Below are 9,621 nucleotides of genomic sequence, written 5' to 3' on the forward strand. Positions count from 1 at the left end.
ACAGCCTCAGGCTCCGGATCATTTTCCTTCAATATTGGTTTATTCACCAAAAGTGTTTAAACACAGTTTATGAATGAGCACAAGACTGATCTGCATGGTTTGAGGTTTGAACCAGGGTGGACATGCCTGTGGCGCAGTTCATTCCAGCATGGTATACCACAGAGCGTTGAAGGGCATCCACAAGATTTCATATTTATTCAAATAATATTGGGGGGGGGGGATTGGGGGGCGCTTTAATCGGGCACACCCCGTTGCCAATTTTGCCACGTCCGCTCAAAGTCTGAAATTTAGGTTGGGCCCTCTCTCTCTCTCTCTAATCTTGACTTTTGGCTATGTGTTGAATTTGTGGCTCAGTATGAGATCGTGGACTCCCTTCACCAGGAAGTACTGGTCATTTCTTTCCCTCCTGCCTCCACAATAGGGAGTTACCCATTTTATGTGGATTGTTACCCACTCAAAACCTCACATTTGAAAAGTTACCCCAAATGTAATTTCTCTTTCACATCCGCACATTTAAATGAAAAAAAGGAAGACATATAATTAAGTATTTCTAATGGCTTTAAAGAAATAAAATCACTACCTACATATATAGTGCAAGGGACACTTTAAAGAGAAGAAAATGCTAAGGAAAAATAAGTGAAAGGGTCACGGTGTCTTTCTAAAACAATAAGAGAGTGTTAAAATCATTAGGTTGAGTTTAATTAGAATCAAAATTTGGGAAGGATTGGCTTAGCTTCGTCTTGAGCCGGTTGAAAATCGAGACTAGCCGGTTGCAAACCATGGTAAAGGAATGAAAAATTGATGAAATATGTGCGAAAAGATTTCCAAAATCATGCAAATGTCAAAATATTTTGCTAGTATTTTTGGTTTACTTCTTTTCGAGGAGAAAACTTGGCTGACGACCGCTTAAGAAAAGAGATTTTTCGAACACTAATGGAATTAAGCTATAGAATGCAAAAAAGGTCAAGCCATGTGAGACTGTGAAATGAAAGATGAAATAAAAAATTCTCATGAATATATAAATATAAATATAAATATAAATATAAATATATATATGTATGTGTATAGTATTTACTAGAAATATGAAAGGTAAAGCTTCATTTAATCTTTTAAAACCGAAATAACATTTAAGCTAAGTCTCCATCGTCAATGAAAACATTGAAAGTATGCTTAACTCAACTCCCTTGTAAGGAGGCTTCTTTTAGAAAGCTAATAAAAGAGAAGAGAAAGACAAATGTACCAATGGAGAGTCACCGCCTCTACTCTGCTGCCTCTTTATATGGACACAAAAATACTTTTGACTTTCTACATTTATGTGTCTTTTCATTTTCTAGTAGGCAGTCAAAACGACTTTTTCACAAATGCATTAATTAGTTTGGGGAGGGGGAAGAAAGGAAAAGGGAAGGGTGGGGGGAAAAAAGGGAAAGGAGAAGGGGGGGGGAGGGCATGTATCCTTCTTTTTATGGCTCAAAGGGAGCTCAAGGACCAACGTAGGAATATAGCATAGTGGTCTACGTTGAGTTTCATACTATGTAGGTGATGAGTTCAAGTGCTACTCATTAATATTGGTTTTAAGTGGTGACGTGCACGGACATGCTAATTGGAGATGCTAAAGGATCTTGGGGAGATTCTATCTAATGAAAAACAAAAGTGGATGATTAGAGCCTAGAGGCTAGGACCATGGATGTTTTGAAAGTTTTTTCATTTTTTTGAGAGATTGGTGAGACCTAATGAGACAAAGTGAAAGAAAAAAGTTCTCAAAAAATGTGCATATGAGGATTTGACTGGTAAAAAAAGACTTTTAATACAAGAGAGACTAGGAGCCTCGATGCTAAAGGACACAGGGTGCTAGAGATAGGATATACAACGTGGGATGGTCCTGTAAACCTTGAGGCCCATGGACCTCAGGACTAAATAACACCTATATTTAATGCGAGGCGGAGTAATGGGATCGACGACGAAGAAGTTCACGTACGAATATCGAAAAGCTCGCAACCGTAGATTTTTGCTCAAAAACTAAACCTGGACACGCACTAAACTTGGAATGCTTAAAAAATAAACCTGGACAGGTGCTAAATCTGGACAACGTGGCCAATGTACCCCGAACTCACAATATTACAACATCAACACGGTTTGGGATACACAATGAGCGCGTGCGTGAGGTGGTTAGCCCGCTTGACCCCCAAACCTGGACCCCGAGGTCGCAGGTTCAAATTTTGCCAATGCGCCTCGTTTTTTGTGCTATCCTAGTTTAGCGCGCCTCATTTTTCGTGCTGGCCAGGTTTAGTGTGCCTCGAGATCCCGCCCCCAACCCCGACCGTCGATTCCATTACTTGGCTCCGCATTAAATATAGGTGTTACTTAGTCTCAAGGGTCCATGGATAGCTCAAGAAAATACGCATCCCAACGCTACCGGTTGGACTTGAACAATAGTGGCCCCCATCACATCATCCCAATGGCTTAACCACTACACTAGCACACATTCATAACCATATGGAAAACCACATTATAATAAATAAACTAGGAAAACCTAATGCATGTTCGAGTCTACTTCACGTGTCCTAGTTCACTTCATGGTAGATCCCAAGGCCCTACGCACCTCGAAGGATGTGTCTTCACTTCTCCATCTTCAATTCCATCATGGGGTCTTCATTTAAGACCCCGTGCCCTTTAGTGTTGAAGGCCTATGGTCTCTCAAGAGTTGGAGAATGATTTGACATGTAAAAATAAACAACTCTCATTTTATTCTTTCAAGGGCTAAAGAGACTCATTGTTGGAATTCCAAAGCATGTGATTATTTGTTATCCTCTTCCTTGACGCTATCTCCTACTACTCGGTCTACTTTGAATTCATTAACCCGAATCTGTGCAGATACTTGCTGCTTTCCCAAAAAGAAAAATGAAGCTTGCACGCCCCCTCCCTCTGTGCCATGCGACGATCTGCTTCTGCTATGCTCATCTCCCCTCCGGTGCACAAATGCATCATCACATGCATTGTCGTAGCCCTCTTCTATGCACATCGACGAATGGCAATGGACCTGCCCAAGAAGAGGCATAGGCTGAGAGAGAGAGAGAGAGAGAGAGAGAGAGAGAGAGAGAGAGAGAGAGAGAGAGAGAGAGAGAGAGAGAGAGAGAGACCTGCGCCTGCCTCCTTTACGGCAGTCTCGCCATCGACAACCCCTTCCCCTCCCTAGCCCTCTTGTGTGGCGACCCCCCCTTGCACCGCTCGACGACCTGCTCCCATCGCTCCCTGCCATCTGCGTCCTCCCTTCGTCTTGCTCGCATCTCCTTTGCCGAGAGAGAGAGAGAGAGAGAGAGAGAGAGAGAGAGAGAGAGAGAGAGAGAGAGAGAGAGAGAGAGAGAGAGAGAGAGAGAGAGAGAGAGAGAGAGAGAGAGAGAGAGAGAGAGAGAGAGAGAGAGAGAGAGAGAGAGAGAGACAAGAAAAAGAAGAAGAAGAGAGTTTCAACGCCGCAGGAAACTAGACCTTAAATATCTAGAGATATTACAGCTGGAAAGAAAAGAGATTTTTTCTGTTTTTGCCTTTACTTTTCCTCTGGATCCCCAAGCAAGCCAAGGGATCTCTCGAGATTCCGTCCAATCCAAACGTTTGGACTACCTATTTGCACCTCAAAGAGTTACAATTGCTCTACTCCCCTTCCAAATATCAAATCACCCCTCACCTGACATGTGAGTGTGAAGAGAGGGGGTAAATTTTTTTTGAATAATAGATTACCCCCTTGATGTGGGGGACACCCTACTTTGATGCCGATAATGAAGAGGAAGTAAAAGATGATGGTTGGAATGATCATTCCACATCATTGGAGATTCCAAACATTTCATCTTGCACCATTAAATATAACCGCGTTTCAATGAACGATCATCACATTCATCAACACGTTTCTTGGAGTGTGTATGCATACTTTCTCTTTCTCTCTCTCTCTCTCTCTCTTACACATTCTCTGTACCATCACTCTGTATGCACGATATAGCACACACACATGCATTCTCGCTTTGAGGAGGCTGCTTCTCTCCTCAATTCTACAATTTGAAGGGGAGAGTATCAGGTTGGTTTCCTTCCATGTGTTGTTTTGTATATAAGCAATGCCATATACTTAGGAGAGGGGGAAGATCAAGTACAGCTTGCACACTAAGGAAAATTAGAAGGGGTGATTTAGAAATCTTCATAGAGTTTTTGTGATTTTTTTAGAGCGCGAGTAAGGGCAAGAATTAGTAGGAATTAAGGATAATTTTTTTCCTGCTAGGAGTAGTAGTAGGGGATGCATAATTTTGCAAAACAAGGAACTATAAAGAATCTTTGAAGACTCCGTTTAATATCTATTTCGCTTGCCAACCCAAGACTCGTAGAAGAGCCGTTGCACATCTATAGCTCTGGTAAGTACTAACATGTTTCAATGTATCTCTACTAATGTTGAAAATTCACATTTACATTTTGAAAAAGGAGATTTACACATTGAAAAAGGGTATTCACATTATTGACAAAGGCAAGCATCCCGGTGTCGTGCAATAGCATGTACATAAAGGAAACGAGGGATGAGCAACATGATACATTTATTTAGATGCATGGAAACATTCTCCATAATGCACATATGCTATGAGGCCTAGGGAAATTCCTTGGCTGGATTCACCGTCGAACCTCCCTTATATAGCCCCTGGCTATCGAATCCCCTGTTCCACACTTATAATCGGCCACTTACTAGCCCGGGTGCGTGACCCCCCTAGTATGCCCTTGGCATGACATTACTCCCTCGTTGGAGAAGTGTTTACGGTCTCGAAGTGGAAAACTTCCTCTTAAGAACACTGATGTTTTCCCATGGCTCCTTCTTCAAGTCGATCTTTCCACTTGATCGATAAAGCTTGATGATGTACATAATGATGTGTACATAAATCCTGAAAATCAAGAATTTGCTCAGGTTCATGCGATGGGGTAGGAGGTTCAACAGAATCAACCATAATCTATTGGTGAATGAAATTATCATCCCCATGTAAACATTTACATAAACGGCTTACATGAAATACCGGATGGACATGAGAATGTGTCGGTAACAAGAGTTTGTAGGCACGATCACCAACTCTCTTGTGTATCTTGAAAGGCCCACAATATCTTGGAGATAATTTAGGTGTTGGCTTAGTCTTCAGACTTTCCAAATGCTCTGGCACACGCAAAAACACTTCTTTCCCATCTTCAAAGGTAACTTGCCGACATTTCTCATAAGCTACTTCTTATACCGATCCTGAGCAGAGGATATGTGTTTAAACAGAGGATATGTGTTTAAACGGAGAGCTCTATATAGATATAGGAAGTTATGCTGAGTTATGCGAGGATGAGAGAGAGATCTCTTAAAGCCACAAATATTGTATTTGAACAATTTTGCTCCGTGTTGTAAAAGCTCTGGCTCTCTAAGTACCTTCCATGGTGTATAACGCTCTTTTCTACTCGCGCTCACATCTTTTGATTGAAAATTTTGAGTTTTCGACTTGCCTCTTCTATCACTCGATTCATTGCGTAATTGTATTTATATGCGTCATTACGTCATTGTATTTAATGGTCTTTGCGTCATTGTCTACTCTATTCATTCAATATTAAGTTTAAATATTCGTGTGTTTAATGCAGGTATGGATGATGAGGAGTTTCTTTCTTCTTTGTCACCGCAGCAGAGACAGTGGTACGTGGAGCGTCATCGCTCTGGCGCATCATCGCGCGTTCCTACTCCATCCGCATCTCCCTCTCTTTCGGAGCATTCGGCGCGCTCCAAAGCTTCGGCGTCGATGAGAAGAGCTTCACACTCGTCTAGACACCGGCGCTCTAGTGGTGGCGGTGGCGGTTGTTGTGGGGATTCCGCCACCGATGCCTCCACACCGCCTCGTGTTCGACGAGGCTCTTTACCCTCCCCTTCTTTGCCCGCCCCCACACCAGCCACAACATCGCCATCTACGCCAGGTTTTTCACGGCTGACTGTTCCTAGAAGCTACACACCTCTACCTACTCCGCCAGGAACCACCCCACTCGACACTCCTCGCTTCGGGGCCCAGACGCCAGTGGAGACACCTAACGTCCGTACCCCCATCGACAACGCCGCTAGAGACCCCTACCGGACACCCCACGTTCACGCAGTCACCGCCAGAGGCTTGCCTTACTCCATCGACATCAGCGGTTGGCATCATCATGGATGATGACGGCAAGAAGGTGATCTCGCGCATGCGTGGTCTTTGCTCTCAGTTGTTTAGACACTACATACTAAACAAATGGAGTGAAGTACCAAGTGATTTAAAAAACAGAGTCATCAGCATACTTCATGATGAGTTTCCCGTTCCAACACGGGATCAGCGCTTCAATGAAGACCTGATGAAGATTCGAATGCGCGAAGACTGCAAACACAAGCGTTCTGAAGTGCAAAAAGGAATCAAGAATGGGTGGAACAGGCCACATTGGCTGGCCAAAGAAGATTGGAAGAATGCGAAGAAAGCAGCGCGCGAGAATCCCGACAAGTGGAAGCAACAAAAGGATGCAGCCAGAGTGCGAGTAGAGGCAGGGAGCTCGCACCACTTGGGGAGCGTGTGATGGGGCATCATTTGAGGCCGATTTTGTAAGTGTTTTCACATTGCTCTTTATGCATGTTCGATAGTTTAGGGTTTATGAGTTTTTTAGTTCTAACATAATGAAATCTTTGTATGTTTTGACAGTGGTCGATGACAGGACGTGATCCCACACCGTATGAGCGCGAGTACGCAGGCAGGAAGGGCTTAAATGCCCTGATGGACATTCTCAGTTCTCGCGGCGGCATGGTTAGTATTAGGGTTTACTCTTTTTTATTTTTTGTATTGTTTTATAAATGTCGTTATATGTTTATACTTACTGAAAGCTGTCTTATTGTCTTTTTTTGCAGAATCCGACAGATACGCCGCTTGGACGCGGTGAGACGTTTGACTAGACGACGTCAGTTTAGCCATAGCTAGATAGCATTAGTGTAGGGTTTCTCATAGCTTATGTATCATGAGACGGATTTTATACGTCTTTTTGAACCATGTATATTATTACATTTGTCACCGCAGTTTCTTTTGCCAATCAATTCTTTATGCCTATGATGTTGTACAATTGTCATTATTACATTTGCCAATCAATTCATTTTGCCTATGATGTGTACAATTGTCAATTTTGCAAACAATGCGTTTTGTGGGTGACTATTTTGGGTCTATTATCTACCCTTGCACTTTTTTTAAAAAGTGAATCAAGTACAATATGGTTGATGGGTGGCAGGGCATTCAATGCCCTGCCACCAAAAAAAAATTCTCTCGGGCGTCACTATAAGCGTCGCTATTTATGGCTCTGTAGCGTCGCTACGAGCGTCGCTATAGTCTTCTGTGTAAACGTCGCTATATGCGTTGCTATATGCGTCGCTATATAGCGACGCGTATAGCGACGCATATAGCGACGACTATAGCGACGCTCGTAGCGACGGTTTTAGCGACGCCGGGGGTTATAAAAACCCAGTGTATTTTCGTCGCTATATGCGTCACAAGAGCACACAACCTCTTGTAGTGTTTGTGGCGACACATACATTATACTCTTCCCAAAAATGTCACCTTAGTCAGATATTTATATTACCACCCTTTTCTTTTTTGCTTTGTAAATAGAATAAGCATACAATAACCAACTATATACCCCCAAACTTTCTTACCTCTTGTGAATTAGTAGTAGAAAAATAATATATCCATCTTCCACCCCTTATAGATAAATTCCCATGGAAATCAACTCTCCACTTGTTTTTACCAGAGATTATGGTCCCTCTCTACAAGTCTTCTATGCCCCCTACATAGGTGGCCGGCCAACATCTCTTAAGAATATACATATAGTTTCTCTCGTTTCAAAAAGACTCCAATTGTATATTCTTTTCACAAGAAAATAATATTGGGCCTCCTCTATTTGTTTAAGAATCGTAGACTTTTGAAAAAGCATGATTCCCCTTGGATGCATACAAGCAAAGGGCCCATACAAGAAGACTTTGAAGCAAAAGGGTTCCCTAGCCTAGTGTGGACCTTCCAAACCAAATTCCTTGGTGCATGGGCGTGAAGAATAGTCCAAATTCATATCAAACATGCTGAGAAAGGTCAATTTGCCTTTTGAAGCATGTCATTCCGAGCTAAAGGTAAAAGTTATGGTCAAAATAGTGTAAATCTGTCAGATTCGCAGCAAAAGGGAACTGTAAATCAAGTAAATGAAGAGAGTGAGATCTTATTTTTCCCCTACTCATCTTCTAGAAGAGCAATGAGTGTTCAAGGTCACTTGCATGTGATGGGACCAACCTAAAGATGCTTTCTAAATGCCAAGACAGACAAGTTGAGATACCCCGCAGGAGCCACCCGTAGGGCCTCATGGTGGGAGCTCAAGGACCAACGTAGGAATATAGCCTAGTGGTTTACGTTGAGTTTCATACTATGTAGGTGATGAGTTCAAGTGCTACTCATTAATATTGGTTTTAAGTGGTGACGTGCACGGACATGCTAATTGGAGATGCTAAAGGATCTTGGGGAGATTCTATCTAATGAAAAACAAAAGTGGATGATTAGAGCCTAGAGGCTAGGACCATGGATGTTTTGAAAGTTTTTTCATTTTTTTGAGAGATTGGTGAGACCTAATGAGACAAAGTGAAAGAAAAAAGTTCTCAAAAAATGTGCATATGAGGATTTGACTGGTAAAAAAAGACTTTTAATACAAGAGAGACTAGGAGCCTCGATGCTAAAGGACACAGGGTGCTAGAGATAGGATATACAACGTGGGATGGTCCTGTAAACCTTGAGGCCCATGGACCTCAGGACTAAATAACACCTATATTTAATGCGAGGCGGAGTAATGGGATCGACGACGAAGAAGTTCACGTACGAATATCGAAAAGCTCGCAACCGTAGATTTTTGCTCAAAAACTAAACCTGGACACGCACTAAACTTGGAATGCTTAAAAAATAAACCTGGACAGGTGCTAAATCTGGACAACGTGGCCAATGTACCCCGAACTCACAATATTACAACATCAACACGGTTTGGGATACACAATGAGCGCGTGCGTGAGGTGGTTAGCCCGCTTGACCCCCAAACCTGGACCCCGAGGTCGCAGGTTCAAATTTTGCCAATGCGCCTCGTTTTTTGTGCTATCCTAGTTTAGCGCGCCTCATTTTTTGTGCTGGCCAGGTTAAGTGTGCCTCGAGATCCCGCCCCCAACCCCGACCGTCGATTCCATTACTTGGCTCCGCATTAAATATAGGTGTTACTTAGTCTCAAGGGTCCATGGATAGCTCAAGAAAATACGCATCCCAACGCTACCGGTTGGACTTGGACAATAGTGGCCCCCATCACATCATCCCAATGGCTTAACCACTACACTAGCACACATTCATAACCATATGGAAAACCACATTATAATAAATAAACTAGGAAAACCTAATGCATGTTCGAGTCTACTTCACGTGTCCTAGTTCACTTCATGGTAGATCCCAAGGCCCTACGCACCTCGAAGGATGTGTCTTCACTTCTCCATCTTCAATCCCATCATGGGGTCTTCATTTAAGACCCCGTGCCCTTTAGTGTTGAAGGCCTATGGTCTCTCAA

Source organism: Adiantum capillus-veneris, chromosome 27 (assembly GCF_014529385.1).
Source record: "Adiantum capillus-veneris isolate H3 chromosome 27, ASM1452938v2, whole genome shotgun sequence".
NCBI classification, from domain to species: Eukaryota; Viridiplantae; Streptophyta; class Polypodiopsida; order Polypodiales; family Pteridaceae; genus Adiantum; species Adiantum capillus-veneris.